This window comes from Ailuropoda melanoleuca, chromosome 13, assembly GCF_002007445.2.
Source record: "Ailuropoda melanoleuca isolate Jingjing chromosome 13, ASM200744v2, whole genome shotgun sequence".
NCBI lineage: Eukaryota > Metazoa > Chordata > Mammalia > Carnivora > Ursidae > Ailuropoda > Ailuropoda melanoleuca.
This window is the reverse complement of record NC_048230.1, coordinates 70,779,693-70,796,334: the sequence shown is the minus strand read 5'-3', so window position 1 is coordinate 70,796,334 and position 16,642 is coordinate 70,779,693. Positions and strand designations below refer to the sequence as shown.

The following is a 16,642-nucleotide window of genomic DNA, read 5'->3' as shown; positions in this document are numbered from 1 at the left end:
TTGTTCTGGAATGCAGATAAAATTACTTGGAAATGTATCCTTATGAGTTTCGTTTTTTAAGCCTGTTAGGTGGCATTTATCTTTCCTGTGTTTATAAAGCTATACAGATATATATGTTTTCTTATTTTCTTTTTTTACAAAAATAGCTTTTGTGTGTTCTTTTCATCCATTCTTACTTAATGCTCATCACAGTCTTTTTCCTCACAGTTCTGACATTCGTACTCTGGCAGTAATACTTCTGGCGTGACTACTGCATTAGTCTCTCAATATTTGTCTGTTTTTCACATTCTTTGCATCTGTGATGCAGTTTTCAAACTGCTGTCAGAATGATGCTAAAGCATTACTCTGATAATGTCACTGCAGTGCTTTTCAGTGCCTGTGGCAGTGGGATTCATGTTTTATGTATTATTCCCCTGGGGCACTTGGGTATCTCAGTTGGTTAGGGGTCTGACTTTTGGTTTCAGCTCCAGTGGTGATCTTAGGGTCAGACCCCAGCCGGCTCCACACTCAGTGCGGAATCTGCTTGGGATTGTCTCTCTCCTCTCTCTCTGCCCCTCTCCCCACTCACGCAAGCACGTGCGCACACACGCTCTCTCTCCAAGAAATAAATAAATAAAATCTTTAAAAAGTTATCCCTCTAATGGTAATAAAAATGTTTTGAGTTTACATCCTCAGTGTATATATACTTTCTTATACATTATAACTGGGTATAGGTTAGCATATAGTCTTTTATAATATGTCCAATGAGAAATAACACTCTAAAACAGAAATTTAAAAATATTTAAAAATTATAGTATATTTTAAAAAATAATTCATTAACATTAAAGTGTATTAATGATAGAGGATATATTATATTTCAATTAGTCTTATACTTTTGGATAGTTTGGGCTAACTTCTTTTCAGGTCTAATATGCTCATCATTGATTTTACTTTTAAACATACCTGATGAAGAGTTTATATATTTGGGGTAAAAATGTCAGTCCTGCTGTTTTCTGGGTGTCCTTTATACTCTCATATGACATCATCATCACTCACATTTTTAGTGTTATCTCAGATCTGCCGTTTCTTTATGGTAATGTTTTTAAGCCTGATTAAAACTAGATAAGAAAGTTGTTTATCTAACAAGGCAAATAAAACATGTTGAGAACAAGTAAGTGAATTTCAGAATACTGAATGTGAAGTAGGACTGACATAGGAATTGAGAAAGGGCAGCAGTGTCAATCCATATACTAAATAGGTGAAGCTTAATTTCTTTTATTTTTAGATTAAGAATATGTGTGTGTGTGTGTGTGTGTGTGTACATTTCTTTGTGGCATTACTGGCCCCATCAGTAAATTCATTTCTGCCTGATCATTGAGCCCCTCCTGATTATTCCATATGGCTAAGTATTTTATGTGTGTTGTATCCATTAGCTTTTGCTATGTAACCATTCCAAAACTTGCTGCCTTAAAACAATTGTATACTTAATTCACAATTCCTTGTGAGAGTTGGTTGGATGAGCTGTTTTTTTTGGTCGGGCCTGGGTCTGATTATCTGAGGTGATCTGGGCTGGGCTCTCCTGTATCTGGTCAGCTGGAGGGATGGCTGGAGGCTAGCTATGTTAGGCAGAATTCTAAGATGATCTCTGATAACCCGTGTATTTCTGTTATCTCTTTATCTGGCATGGGGGTGAGAACTTCAGGTTGCTTCTCACAATAGAATGTGGCAAAGGCAAAGAGATTTTATAGGTGTAATTAAAGTCCCGGGTCAGATGACTTTAAGTCAGCTCAAAGAAGGATTATCTTGAGTTGGTCTGACCCAGTCTGGCAAGCCCTTTTTTAAAAGAGGACTTGGAGGTCTGAGATGGAAGAACCGAACAATTCTTGCTTACTTTGAAGAAGCAAGCTGCCATATTGTGAGAGGGCCATATCACAAGAACTGTGGGGATCTTTAGGAGCTGAATTCAGGCCCCAGCTGACAGCCAGTAAGAAATTTACCTTAGTCCTACAACTGTAAGAAATTGTTTTCTGCTAATAGCCGTGTGAGCTTGGAAAAGGACCCTGAGCTGTAGAAAAAAAAGCAGCTTGGTTGACACTTTGATTTGAAGCTTAATGAGCCCCTGAGCAGAAGACCCAGCTAAACCATGCTCAGACCCCTCACCCCTGGAAACTTGAGAAAATAATAAATGTGTGTTGTTTTATATCACTAATTTTGTGGTAATTTGTTACACGACAATATAAAATTCATCTGCTGGATGGTCTAGGATAGCCTTATTACAATTTTATACTTTTCAGAATGGAACAGAATCAGGGGCGCCTGGGTGGCACAGCGGTTAAGCATTTGCCTTCTGCTCAGGGCATGATCCCGGCGTTGTGGGATCGAGCCCCACATCAGGCTCCTCCGCTACGAGCCTGCTTCTTCCTCTCCCACTCCCCCTGCTTGTGCTTCCTCTCTCGCTGGCTGTCTCTATCTCTGTCAAATAAATAAATAAAATCTTTAAAAAAAAAAAAAGAATGGAACAGAATCATATAATATGTTCCCTTTTGAGATTGGTGTTTTTCACTCATCATAGTACTTGGGATCTCTCCACGTTGTTGTTTATCAATACCATTTCTTTTATTGTTGAACTGGTATTCCATTTTATGAATATACCACAAGTTGTATATTGATTCTTCCATTGAGGAACATTTGAGTTGTTACTAGTTTGGGGCTGTTACATATAAAGCCACTGTGAAAATTCGTATACAGGTTTCAGTGTGAAAATGCTTTTATCTCTAGGATAAATACCTGTGAGTGGAATTGCTGGGTAATATCTAAGTTTAGCTCTGTGAGAAACTGCCACACTTTTTTTCCAAAGTGGGAGTACAGTTTTTAATTCCCACTCATGATGCTATGAGTTGTTGGTGCTTTCTCAGCAGCACTTGGTATTAACAATGTTTTTTCTTCTATCCATTCTAATAGATGCTGGGTAATCTTGCAAGACTTAATTTGCATTTACTTAATGGGTAATGGTGTTCAGTATCTTTTCATGTACTTACATTCTATTTCAATATCTTTTGGTGTAATTTACATTCAGGTCTTCTGTTTCTTAAGATTTTATTTACTTACTTGAGAGAGAGAGAGCACAAGCCGGGGGAGCAGCAGAGGGAGAGGGAGAAGCAAACTCCCCACTGAACTGGGAGCTGGACACAAGGCCCTATGCCAGGACCCTGAGATCATGACCTGAGCTGAAGGCAGATGCTTAACCGACTGAGCCACCCAGGCATCCCTGTGTTCAAGTCTTTTGTTCTTTTTCTGATTGGGTTGCTTTGTTATTATTGAATATATAGAGTTGTTGAAATACAAATTACTTGTTGGATATGTGATTTGCAGATATTTTTTCCAGCCTTTGGCTTATCTTTTTATTTTCTTAAGAGCGTCTTTTATAGAGTAAAAGTTTTGAATCTTGATGAAGTCTAATTTATTGATTTTAAAATTTTAATTTAGTGGTGCCTTGCTGGCTCAGTTGGTGGAGTGTGTGACTCTTGATCTCGAGGTCGTGAGTTTGAGCCTCATGTTGGGTGTAGAGATTACTTAAAATTAAGATCTTTAGGGGCACCTGGGTGGCTCAGTCATTGAGCATTTGCCTTGGGCTCAGGGCATGATCCCGGAGTCCTGGGATTGAACTCCACATCAGGCTCCTCCGCTGGGAGCCTGCTTCTTCCTCACCCACTCCCCCTGCTTGTGTTCTCTCTCTCACTGGCTGTCTCTATCTCTGTCAAATAAATAAATAAAATCTTTTTTTAAAAGTACAAAATTTTTATTTTATAGGTTTTTTGTGTTTGTGTGTCATGTTTAAGAACTTTGTCTAACTCTAGATAAAATTTTTCTTATATTCTAGAAGTCTTATTTTTTTTTTTTAAGATTTAATTTTTAAGTAATTTTACATCCAGTGTGGAGCTTGAACTCACAACCCCAAGATCAAGAGTTGCATGCTCCACTCACTGAGCCAGCTGGGTACCCGTAAGAGTTTTATATTTTACATTTACATCTGTTACTCCGTTTAATTTTTGAATTAGGTGTAAAGTCACATCAAAGATCATTTTTTGCCTATTGGATGGCCACTTGTTAAATTACCATTTATTTGTGAAGACTATCCTTTCTCTATTAAATTGGTTTTACAGCTCTGTCAAAAATCAGTTGGCCATATTTTGTAAAAGGTTTTACTTTTGGACTCTGCTCCATTTACCTATATGTCTGTTCCTCTGTCGGTACCATGCTATTTCGATTAGTGTTGTAGTGCCGTATGATAGGATGTAAAAGCAGGTGATATGATTCCTTCAACTTTATTATTTTTCAGAATTGTTCTGTTCTGATTTTTTTGCCTTTCCATGTAGAATCATCCTATATCTACAAGTTTGTTTTTTGCTGAGGTTTTCATAGTAAATACATTCAACCAGCAGATCAGTTTGGGGAGAATTGACATCTGACTATGTTGAGACTTCCAGTCTGTGGATCTAGTATGTCTTTTTATTTGTTTAGATCATCTTTGATATTTTCATGAGCATTTTGTAGTTTAGCGTACAGATTTTGCATGTTTTGTTAGTTCTGTACCTCAGTATTTAATTTTTTTTGGAAGCTATTATAAATGGTATTGTGCTTTTAATTTTGGTTTCTAACTGTGGATTGCCTACATATAGAAAATATTGATTTTTATGTGTTGACCTATATCCTGTTGAATTTGATAAACTTAATTACTAGTTCTAGTAATTGTTTGGGATTTTTTATTAGACCATCATGTCACCTGTGGAAAGGGCCAGTTTTATATATTCTTTCTGATCTGTGTGCCTTTTATTTTAATAGTTCTCCTGACTGATTTCACTCGCTAACATTTCAGGCTCTATGTTGAATAGGAGTGGTGAGAGTGGATATCTTTGCCTTCTTCCCAGTCTTCAAGGGAAAGCATTCAGTTTTTCACCTTTGGTATGATGTTAGCTGTGGATATTTTGTAGATATTTTGCTGTATATCAAGTTGAGCAAGTTCCCTTCTGTTCCTAGTTTGTTGAAAGTTTTTATCATGAATGTGTGTTGAATTTTCTCAGTAACTTTTCTGCATTAATAGAAATGATCATGTTTTTCTTCATGTCTCATTGTTTTAGTTTACATTTTTTTCTGATGATAAATGATGATGAATACATTTTCGCGTATTTATTGACCATTTTTGTCATCTTCCTATTCGAATGTTTATTGTTTTGCCCGTTGAAAAAAATTTTTTTTATTTTGTAACGTTGATAAGCTTTCAGAAAAGTTTTTAAGTACAGAACAAAGAACTTCTTTTTTCTGTATTTAGAATTACACCTTTATTTTTTTATAATAATTTCTTATTATGTTATGTTAGTCACCTTGTAGTATATCCTTAGTTTTTGGTGTAATGTTCCATGATTCATTAAGAAATACACCTTTACTAACTGAGTGTTAATACTTTAGAGTTCCATTATACCTTTACAGCCCCATTTAGAGCCCCATTATACCTTTATTCCTGAGCATTAATACTTCAGTGTGTAGGTGATATTTGCTACAGTGGAAGAATTGATATTGTTAAAATGTTCATGTTACTCAAAGTAATGTACAGATTCAGTGTAATCCCTATCAAACTACCAGTAGCATTTTTCATAAAACTAGAAGAAATAATACTAAAATTTGTGTGGAACCACAAAAGATCCCGAATAGCCAAAGCAGTTTCGAGAAAGAAAGGCAAAGCTGGAGGTATCACAATTCCAAGATTCCAAGATCTATACTACAGAGCTGTAGTAATCAAAACAGTGTGGTACTGGCACAAAAACAGGTACATAGATCAGTGGAACAGAATAGAGAGCCCAGAAATAAATCCACATTATATGGTCAGTTAATCTACAACAAAGAAGGCAAGAATATACAATGCGAAAAAGACAGCCTCTTCAACAAATTGTGATGGGAAAACTGGACAGCTACATGCAGAAGAGTGAAACTGGAGTACTTTTTAACACCATACACAAAAATAAACTCAAAATATACACAAAAACTCAAAATTGATTAAAGATCTAAATGTGAGACCTGAAACCATAAAAATCCTAAAAATGTCTCCTGTGGCAAGGGAAACAAAAGCAAAAATAAACTATCAGTATTATATCGAAATAAAAAAGCTTTTGCACAGTGAAGGAAACAAAACAAAAAGACATCCCACTGAATGGGAGAAGATATTTGCAAATGATATATCTGATAAGGGGTTAATATCCAAAATATATGAAGAACTTATGTACAACTCAACACCAAAAAAAAAAAATCCAATTAAAAAATGGGCAGAGAACCTGAATAGATTTTTTTCCCCCAAAGGAGACATACAGATGGCACACAGATACGTGAAAAGATGCTCAACATCTCTTATCATCAGGGGCACTTGGGTGGCTCAGTCAGTTGAGTGTTCAACTCTTGATTTTGTCTAAGGTCATGATCTCAGGGTCCTGGGATCAAACCCTGTGTTGGGCTCCCTGCTCAGCAGGGAGTCTACTTGAGATTCTCTCTCTCCCTCTCCCCCTCACCATGCTCTCTCTCTCTCTCTCAAATAAATAACATCTTTTTAAAAAATCCATCACTCATCATCAGGGAAATGCAAATCAGAACCACAGTGATAAACCACTTTACACCTGTCAGGATGGCTAAAATCAAAAAGACAAGAAATAAGTTGATGAGGATGTTGAGAAAACCCTCATGCACTGTTGGTGGAAGTGCAAACTGGTACAGCCACTGTGGAAAACAGTCTGGTGATTCCTTAAAAAATTAAAATTTGAAATGCCATATGATTCAGTAATTCCATTCTTGGGTGTTTACCCAAAGAAAACAAAAACAGTAATTTGAAAAAATACACACACCCCTGTGTTCATTGCATTATTATTTACAATAGCTAAGATATGGAAGCAAACTAAGTGTCCATCAATAGATGAATGGATAAGGAAGATGTACCCATATATACACACATGTACAATAGAATATTATGCAGTCATAAAAAAGGATGCGATCATGCCATTTGAAACAACATGGTTGAACTTAGAGGGTATAATGCTAAGTGAAGTAACTCAGAATGAGAAAGACAAATACCATGTGATTGCAGTCATGTGTAATAAAAAAAACCCCAAAACAAATGAATAAACAAAAACAGAATCAGACCTAATAAATACAGAGAACAAACTGATGCTTGCCAGAGGGGAGAGGAGTTGGGGGCAGAATGGGTGAAGGGGAGTGGGAGATACAGGCTTCCAGTTATGGAATGAGTAAGTCATGGGAATAAAAAGCACAGCATAAGGAACATAGTCAGTGATATTGTAATAGTGGTGTATGGTAATAGATGGTAGGTACACTTGTGAACATAGCATAATGTATATAAACTTGTATATAAACTGTTTTGTACATCTGAAACTAATGTAACATTGTGTGTCACCTAGACTCAGGAAAAAAAAGGATGTCTGCTACATGTCCATAATACATCCATCAAATTCAGAGAATTAATTTGAGGCATTTTTATTATCTAATCAACAGATTCCATTAAAGTTCTGCTAAATGTCCCTGTAGTGTCCTTTATGCCTAAAGGATCTAGTTCAGAATTACACGTTACCTGTAGTTGTCAAAAGTGGTCTCCTTCAGTGTAGAACAGTTCTTTCATCTTTCTTTGACTTTCATGACCTTGACTCTTTTGAAGATTACAAACCAGTTAATGCTGTTCAGTTTGGGTTTTCTTAGGTTTTCTCGTGATTAGATTCAGCTTATGTGTCTTCATCAGTTGTATCAGAGAAGTGTTGCTATGTTTTTAGTGCATCCTGTCAGATGGCTCATTATTTCAGTTTGTCCTATTACTAGTGTCCACTTTTATCACTTGGTTAAGGTAGCATCTGCTAGGCGTAGTCACTGTAAAATTCTTCTCTTTCCCTTGGGGAACTCTAATATCCCATTCTCCTTCTAAATTTCAGTTTATTTATATTTAGGTAAAATCATGGTTTTCTATTTTATTCAGTGGGTTATAATCTATTATTACTTATTTAGGTGTTCAGATTGTTTCCAGTTTGGCTGCTAGGGATTTTGTCAATCTGGCTTCTGTGTCCCTTTGACATACTCCCATCATTTTTGGAGTGCTATTGCCAGAAAGGTGATGTAGGTTCACTTTGTTCTTTCCTTGCCCCAGCCGTCAGTATTAGACATTTCTCCATGGAGCCCTGGTTCTTTTAGTATATAATGGTATTCAGAAGCCAAGATTTAGGTTCTAGATGTGCTTGCTGCTATTGAGGTGTTGCTGATACCAGTTCCTCCCAGGGAGAAGAGGCTAAGGGAAATTTGGGTGTATTCATGTGCATATACGTACATACAGTTACATCTGTGTTTATGTCTGGCTTTATCTGAACATGTTAAAAACCATGAGCTTATACCAGTACCACAAATTCTAATGCAAGCCCAGAGGGTTCATTCTAAAGTTTTCTCCTTTTCCATATTTGCAACTACCTTCTCCAGCAGTAAGAAATCTAACTTCTGTTTTTCCTGTTATTTAATATATTTACTTGTTTAATCCTTCCATCCTCTTATATAATTAATCTCCTTCCCCATCACTATTGCTGCTTTTCCCTGATGGAGATGTCCTCTTTATCCCTCTTGGACTCCAACACCCTATATTGGACTGGTTCCTCAGGGATGATTGCCTCACCTGCTTCAGGCTCTGATTGCCCACAGCAGTGCCCTCATATAAATGCCCTCCTCACCCAGCTTGGCTTTGATAACGCTGCCCCTTGTCATCCCTTATTGGGGCATTTTATCCTTCTTGAGCTCTGACTCAACAGAGTCAACACCATGCCACCCTTGTGCGTGCAGACCTTCTGTGCTCCACTTGGGGTCTGATACCCTACTATCATACTTAGGGCTCCTCTTCTTTTCCTGATGTAAGGAAAGATTAGTTTGGGGAAGAATATGCAGCTTCTCCCTTTTAAAAAAATAGTTTGTCCTGGGGCATCTGGGTGGCTCAGTCAGTGAGGTGTCCGGCTCTTGGTTTTGGCTCAGGTTGTGCTCTCGCAGTCATGGGATAGAGCCCTGCATCTGGCTCTGAGCTCAGTTCAGAGTTTGCTTCAGATTCTCTATCCCTCTCCCTCCCACTCACTGTCTCGCTCAAATAAATAAAATAAATAAATATAATCTTTTTTAAAAAGTTTGGTTTTTTTGGTAGAATTTAAAAAATATATATACTTGGATACAAGTCCTTTGTCGGATATATGTATTGCAAATATTTTTTTCCAGTTTGTTGGCTGCCTTTTTATTTTTATTAAGGTGTCTGTGATTAGAAGTTTTCAATTTTGAAAAAGTCATTAAGAAATATATAGTTAATGTTTTTAGAAATCTATCCAATAACAATTAATTAATTAATTAATTAAAGTAGGCTTCATGCCCAGCATGGAGCCCAGTGCAGGTACCCTGAGATCAAGACCTGAACTGAGATCAAGAGTTAGACACTTAACCAGCTGAACCACTCAGGCACCCCAACACAGAAATATTGTATTGTATTTCCTTCTAGAAACTTTACATTTTTGGCTCTGACATTGAGGTTTATGATCCAAATTAATTGTTGAGTGTAATTTGAGATAGTGGTTCAAGTTTGTATTTTCCTTTATCTGGTTGTTTCAGCCTTATTTAATGACTTGCCTTTCCCCCTTGAATAGTCTTGGTGCCTTTGTCAAAAATGGACTGTATGTATGTAGATATGTTTTGATACTCTGCTGTTCCACTGGTCTATTTAATTTTAAACCAATCTTACCCTCTTGATTTTAATAAGTCAAGAAATCATGTAGTGTTATTAGTAGTGTGAATCTTCTAACTTTTTCAAGATTGTTTTGACTTTCCTGGCCCTTTAAGTTTTCATATAAATTTTAAAATCAACTTGTTTTTCCCAAAAACAATGCCTATTTGGGGTTGCATTGAATCTGTAGATTAATTTGTAGAAAATTAACATTTTAACATTGATTTCCCCCCGATCCATGAACATGGTATATCTTTCCATTGATTTAGGTCTTCTTTGATTTTTCTTTCTTTTTAGCAGTGTTTTATAGTTTCCATTGATGTCTTGCCTGTCTTTTGAAATTTTTAAAGTATTTTTAAATTTTGATGCTATTACAAATGGAAATGATCTTTAAATTTTTGGGTTTTTTTCTTTAATGTATTCAGTGGATTCTTTTAAAAAATTTTACACAATTTCTCACATTATTGCTTTGTCATTCTTTGTGTATTATTTTTGTTCTGTACCAGAGTAAGTTGCAGATGTAATGTCTCTTTATCTCTAAATACTTACTAAAAACAAGGAAATTCTCTTTTATAACCACATTGCATTATCAGAATGAGAGAATTAACATTGACATAGTATTGCTTGCTGGCTAATCTGCGTACTTAATTCAAATTTTGCCTATTGTTTTACTAATGCTAATTATAAAATTCTGTTTGAGGGTACATCCAGTCCTGGATCACATGGTGCATTTTTGTGTCAAGTCTCTTTCATTTCCTTTAATCTGGAAAAGTTCCCACAAATTTTGTCTTTTGTGACCTTTTTATTTTTTGAGTACAGGTCATTTACTTTCTTTCTTTTTTTTTTTGTTTTAAACAAGAAGTTTATTTAAACAACAAGATGCTTGACTTGAAGGGAAAACTATCTTAAGATTCATTTCTTTTAGAGTAATTTATCCCTACTTAAAGACAGATTGCCGTATGTGTAACAGTTTTGTACAAAAATGTTATAAAATTGTCCTTGGTTTTACAATGATAAATGAAAAACATTAAAATTCTACAACCGAACAAGGAGTGCAAGGATTTTTATGTTCTTTTTCGTTTGTTTTAACAGAGCAAAATAACTTACTGGACTGTAAAGATAAGAGCTGAATGAGCATGCTACTAATGGAGAAGGGGGTATTCTCACAGAAGCCGTATTTTTCCTCACCCCATCTGTGCTTTATGTTGATCAAAATAAACCATTAGCCATTTAGTTAAGAAAAAAACCCAGTATGCTTGTGCACATCTTGGTTACTTTATGTACAATAAGGAATGGGGAAGGGGAAAATGAAAGAATCGAGAAAACTATGTCGCAGTAGTCAGGATGTGGTGGAACCAAATTGCGGTTTTCTCATTGAGAATGTCTTCTTGGTCTGTAGAAACAGAGTTTTAGAGTAAAGTAACAGGTTCCCTTCTTAGTAGACACCTGTCTGCTGCTGGAACACATCCGGGGTATCTTCATCCTCCATTTCCAGCTGTGCAGGTGGGTCTGTTTCATGGATTAGCTGCCCATGAAATCGGAATCTGATCTGCCTCGTTGACAAGCCCTGTCGTTGACAATGGGCTTTCATGAGTTTACTAAGTGGTTTATGCCTTTTAAAGTGCACCGCAGAACCATCCTACCCCACCACATTCAAGTTAATATGATCGTTGTTCTCAGTCTTGACTCCATTCCTTGGGCGTTTTGATGGTCATGGCGAGCGCTGGAGTCTTTTCAGGTGTCGCTTCACCAAAGAGGTACCGGGCCCACGCCAAGCAAGCACACAGGCAGCACCAGGAATGGCAGAAGAAGGGCCGTTTACTTTCTAGAAAGCTCCCCAGTCTGGATTTGTCTGATGTTTTTTCATTTTTAGATTCAAGTAATAAGTTTTTGACAGAAATATTTCAGAAGTGATGTCCTTCTCAGTGCATTAGGAGACAAATGACTTCTTTTTGTCTGATTTCTCATAATAACTTCAGTCACTTGGTTGACGTGGTGTCTGCCATTTTCTCCACTGTAAATAAGAATTATCTTGTGAGGAGATACTTTGAGTTCATATAATTAGTCTCATCTAACTTTCATCCACTAAGTTTTAGCATCCCCTGATGAATGAGTCTTGCCTGAAACAATCTCTGTCTGATGGTTGTCAGGTGGCGATTTTTAAGTCATTTGACATTTATTAATTGGCATTTTGCAGTAAGGAAGAACCTTCTTTTCTCCCTCATTTGTTTATTCATTATGGATTTATGGATTCTTATTTTACTATTGAGTTATTTGTTACTGTCATTAGCTTTAATGCACGAATTGTGCAAAGGTGGCCAGTGGGACTCCCTTTACCAATGGCTTTTGTGTCCTGACAGGTCCCCCTCATTCCAGACATTTTTTTTACTTTTTTGGTTTCTGGCCCAGCAAGATGTCTATGCTTGTTAGCTTATATTTTCTAGCCCCAGCTTTGGAATTAGCCATTTTTCCACAGAACTCAGGATCCTCTTAGTTCAGAATAGTGTACATGTATACATCTATGTCTGTTTCTGTATTTGACTGTCTTTACATATGTTGGTTCATAGTGATACCTTCAATTCCAGTCTCTTGCTGCAGGGTTCATTCTAGCTTTACCTCTTTCCATATTTATAATTTGCTACTCCAGTAGTTAAAATCCTGGCTTGCATTATCTACTTTATGTCTAATCATTTGCTCAGTTCAGAATAAACATTTAATGGTTTCAGAATTGCAAGCCCATTCCACTGTGAAAAACAAATCTATTAAAAGGAGAGCTCACTGTTTATAGTTTAGTTAGTTCTTGAGCCCAAGTGTACATAGTTAAAATAGCCTGTTCAGAAAGTTCCTTCGGGCTAGATCCACCCCTGCCTCTTCCTTCAGTGTGGTTATGTCAGTCATTTGAAATACTTTAAAATTTTCTGCTAATTGCACAGTACTTTGTCGTCTCAAGGCTCTGGGAAAGCAGGCGCTCTCACACATTGCTGTTAGGAATACAAATCCATGCAACCTTTTTTGAGGGGGCTTTGGCATTGTTAACAAAGTTAGGTTTGCAGTTAACCTTTGACTTGGCATTTCTACTTCAGGAATTTACTCAGAAGAAGATGCCCCTTTTTTTTTTTTTTTAAGATTTTATTTATTTATTTGACAGAGATAGAGACAGCCAGTGAGAGAGGGAACACAGCAGGGAGTGGGAGAGGAAGAAGCAGGCTCCCAGCAGAGGAGCCCGATGTGGGACTCGATCCCGGAACGCCAGGATCATGCCCTGAGCCAAAGGCAGACGCTTGACGACTGAGCCGCCCAGGCGCCCCTGAAGATGATGCACCTTTAACAACACAGAAGTACAGATTAATGGGGTTATTCAAGATAGTAGTATTTCTGTTTGTGAGATGTTAAAAGCCACCTCAATGCCTGTACCTGGGCTAGTGGGTGTATAAATAAACTTTGGTACATCTGCATCATGGAATTTTATGCAGCTGAGAAGAGAATGAAGACTGTGAAATGATCGATTGCAGAATATATGGTTAAGTAAAAAAAGCAAGTGCAAAATACTGTGTATGGCATGCAACAGGTTTAAGGATAAAGGGGAAATAAAATAGATGCATATATAAGCATTTGTGCAAAAAAACAAAAAACAAAAAACAAAAAACCAACCCCGAGAAGAAACTGGAAACTAATGAAATTGGTTACCCAACTGGATGGGTAGGAATGGAACATACAGTTTGGGGTAAAAGGAGGGAAAAGAAGGGATGAGGGCAGTGTCAGTTTTCTGAGCATAACCTTTTATGTAGTTGGGGCTTTTATAATCATGCTATTTCACACACTTAAAAATTAAGTAAAATAACAAAGATGAGGGGTAAAAACCAAAATGGATTACAAACAGAAAAGATGAAGCTAATGCTTCATTCTCCAAAACTGCTTAACAGTGATAAAATTCTTGGTATGGTCAGACACACAGTTTCAGTATTCCTTCTGAAGGTCGGTCTGGGAGCCATCCTTTCTCCTGTTCCTGGTCTGTTTGTAGGGGGGCCAACTGTCCTGAGAAATTTCCCGGGGCACAGAACTTTCAGTGCTAAAACTGGGAAAGTCCCAGGCAAATTGGGGTGAGTTGGTTACCCTGTTAGACATACATCTGTCTGTTTTCCTGGGCTTTCCCTTCACCACCACCTTGGGAATTCTTTTCTTCTTTTCACCTGTCTTCTATGATATAGTTTCTTTCCTAGATCTTGTGTGGATATAATTTTTGTTTTAATTTAGTTTGGTTTGTTGTTTATTGTTGTTATTTATTTGTGGAAGAGATTCTCCAGTTACTTCTGAGAATAGATGCATAGGAGGTATATTATTTGAAACTGTACATATCTTTATCCTGGGTTCCATACCGGATTATGGGTTTGACTTAAGAATTTTGAAAGAGGGGGGCACCTAGCTGGTGCAGTCAGAAAAGTATGCGACTTGATCTTGGGGGCATGGGTTTGAGCACCATATTGGGTGTAGAAATTACTTAAATAAATAAAACTTAAAGAAAAAAGAATTTAAGAAAATATTACATTCTGGGGCACCAGGGTGGTGCAGTCAGTTAAACGTCCGACTCTTGGTTTTGGCTCAGGTCGTGATCTCAGAATCATGAGATTGAGCCCCATGTCGGGCTCTGCGCTCAGTGAGGAGTCTGCTTGAGACTCTCTTTCCCTCCATCTGCCCCTCCCTGCACCCACTGGCACATACTCTCTCTAAAATAAATGGTGAAAGAAAAGAACAGGAAAGGAAAGGAAAGAAAAGGAAGGAAGGAAGAGAGAGAGAGAGAGAAAGAGAGAAAGAAAGAAAGAGAAAGGGAAAAAAAGGGAAAGGGAAGAAAGAAAAAGAAAAAAGAAAGAAAAGAGGGAGGGAGGGAAGGAAAGAAAATAAATCTTGAAAGAAAGAAGGGAGGGAGGGAAGGAAGGCAGGCAGGCAGGCAAATATTACATTCTCCAAAACTGCTCTTGAGAAGCATGATGCATTCTGATTCCTTTATGATGTGTTCTCTCTGAATGGAAGATTTTTGGATCTCTTTTTCAATTCTCTTTCTGAAATTTCATGGTGCAGTGCTGTGGAATGGGTCTTTTTTTCCATTCATTTTGCAGGGCATTTTGCCTTATTAAATATGGAAGCTCAGGTCTTTTCATTTTGGGGAAACATCTTATATTTCTGTCTTTCCTGTTTTCTTTAGAACTTCTGTTTGTTGTGGGACTTTCTTAATGAAACCTATTTTCTTTTTCTCCTGAGTCAGTTCTTTGGGATATAACCTATTGTTGTTTCTGGAGTTTTGTTTTGTATCACTTTGTGTTTCTAGCAGATGGCTCACATTCACTGATGTTCCTTTATTTTTTTTAAATAGCTGTCTGTACTTTTTGTTTTGGGGCTGTCTCCGAGAACATATACTGTGAAATCTTCATTATCTTGTTTCCTTTCGCATCCTTTTGTTTTTGGTTGCTGTTTCATCTGACAGTTGTGCTCAGATATCTGGTGGCCCTTGATAGGTCGTTCGCAGTGAAAGAACTGGCAGATTCTGTGCTTGTGGGCACGTGGGCTTGTGGGCACTATTTGTTGGATGTGATGGAGAGTGGGGACCCAGATGCTTTTTTTTTTTTTTTTTTAATCTCCAGTTCTCTACCAGGTGTTTTCTGTTAGGCTGGTCACTTTCTGGGAAGAGAAATCCTTTCCTTTCTTGCCAGCTGGCTGAGAGCAGGCTAGGGCTGGGGTTGCAGGGCTGCCACTGTGAGGAGACCTTTGGGAGCCAGATTGGAGAAGGGAGCTGATGGTGTCACTTTTTGTATGTTATCTTTGACTTACTGCTCCTGTTTGGAGCGAAGCATCTCACTTCCTCCCCCGTTCCTTGAGCTGGTGTGTCTGATTCTGGACCCTCTCTGGTTCAGTCCAACCAGAATTAAATCTATTTTCTTCTGAGGTTAGAGATGAATATTGCCTGATTATTTGGGGACAGAGAGGAGACCTGAGGGGTCTAACTTCTGGCTCAGACTTGCAACCAGTTCTCCTGTTTTCATTCCCATGCCTCACTCTTGTGTGCAGTGGTTCCTGGACCTTTAATCACTGGCCTCTTGGGGGTTTTGCAGTGCTAACTGGCCAGCTTTTTGGCTTTTCCCTCTGTACCCTCAGACTTCAGCTTTCTTTTCCCTGCTGAGTCAGTTACTGCCTGTCTTCCAGCTATCCATCTTCCAAAATTCTGTTGACATCTCTCATCTTCCTTTTCCTCCCCCTTTCCCTTTGTCCATTTATACATTTATTATTCCCTCAGAGTCATTCCTAAGAGGCTTCAGGAGGAGGCAAAGAATTATGTCCATTTGCCATGGTTAAACGGAAGCTCAGGCCTTTGTGCAAAGGAAGTGGGAAATGGCTTTGACTTCCACAGTTCCACACCAGACCCTACCCTACCCCTATCCCTTCACTTGCCACCCAGGCCTATGGCCCTTGTTCTTTTCCCAGTAGCAACCACTCTCATTAACGTGCATCCTTCCTGTTCTTGTGGATCCATTAAAAATGTGTGGTCTGTTTGTTTATATAGGTGTATTTTTATTTCTTTCAACTACTGTTTAATAGTGTATCATACCAGTATACCTGATGTTATTTATCCAGTCCACTATTATGGATATTTAGTTTTTTTACTATTACAAATACACTGCAGTAATCCCCTTTTACTTTTGTAGTCTCCATGTGCAAATGGTGAGAGTTTTTCCAGAGGACTACTTCCTTAATACTTTAATGGGTAAAATGGACGTGGTTTGGAGGCTTTCTTTGAGGCTTGATGAAAACATTTCATTAATTTTTTTAAAAAAAGATTTTATTTAAGTATTTATTTATTTGAGAGAGAGAGCATGAGTAGGGGTGGGG

The 16,642-nt window shown here is 37.7% G+C and overlaps 1 protein-coding gene and 1 pseudogene across 6 annotated transcripts in view; one reads left to right on the top strand and one right to left on the bottom strand.

The window, feature by feature from the left end:
• Nucleotides 1-16,642, top strand: part of ASXL1 (ASXL transcriptional regulator 1) — a 74,958-nt gene that overhangs the window by 37,815 nt on the left and 20,501 nt on the right. The window lies entirely within an intron of this gene.
• LOC105237206 lies at nucleotides 11,199-11,471 on the bottom strand (annotated as a pseudogene).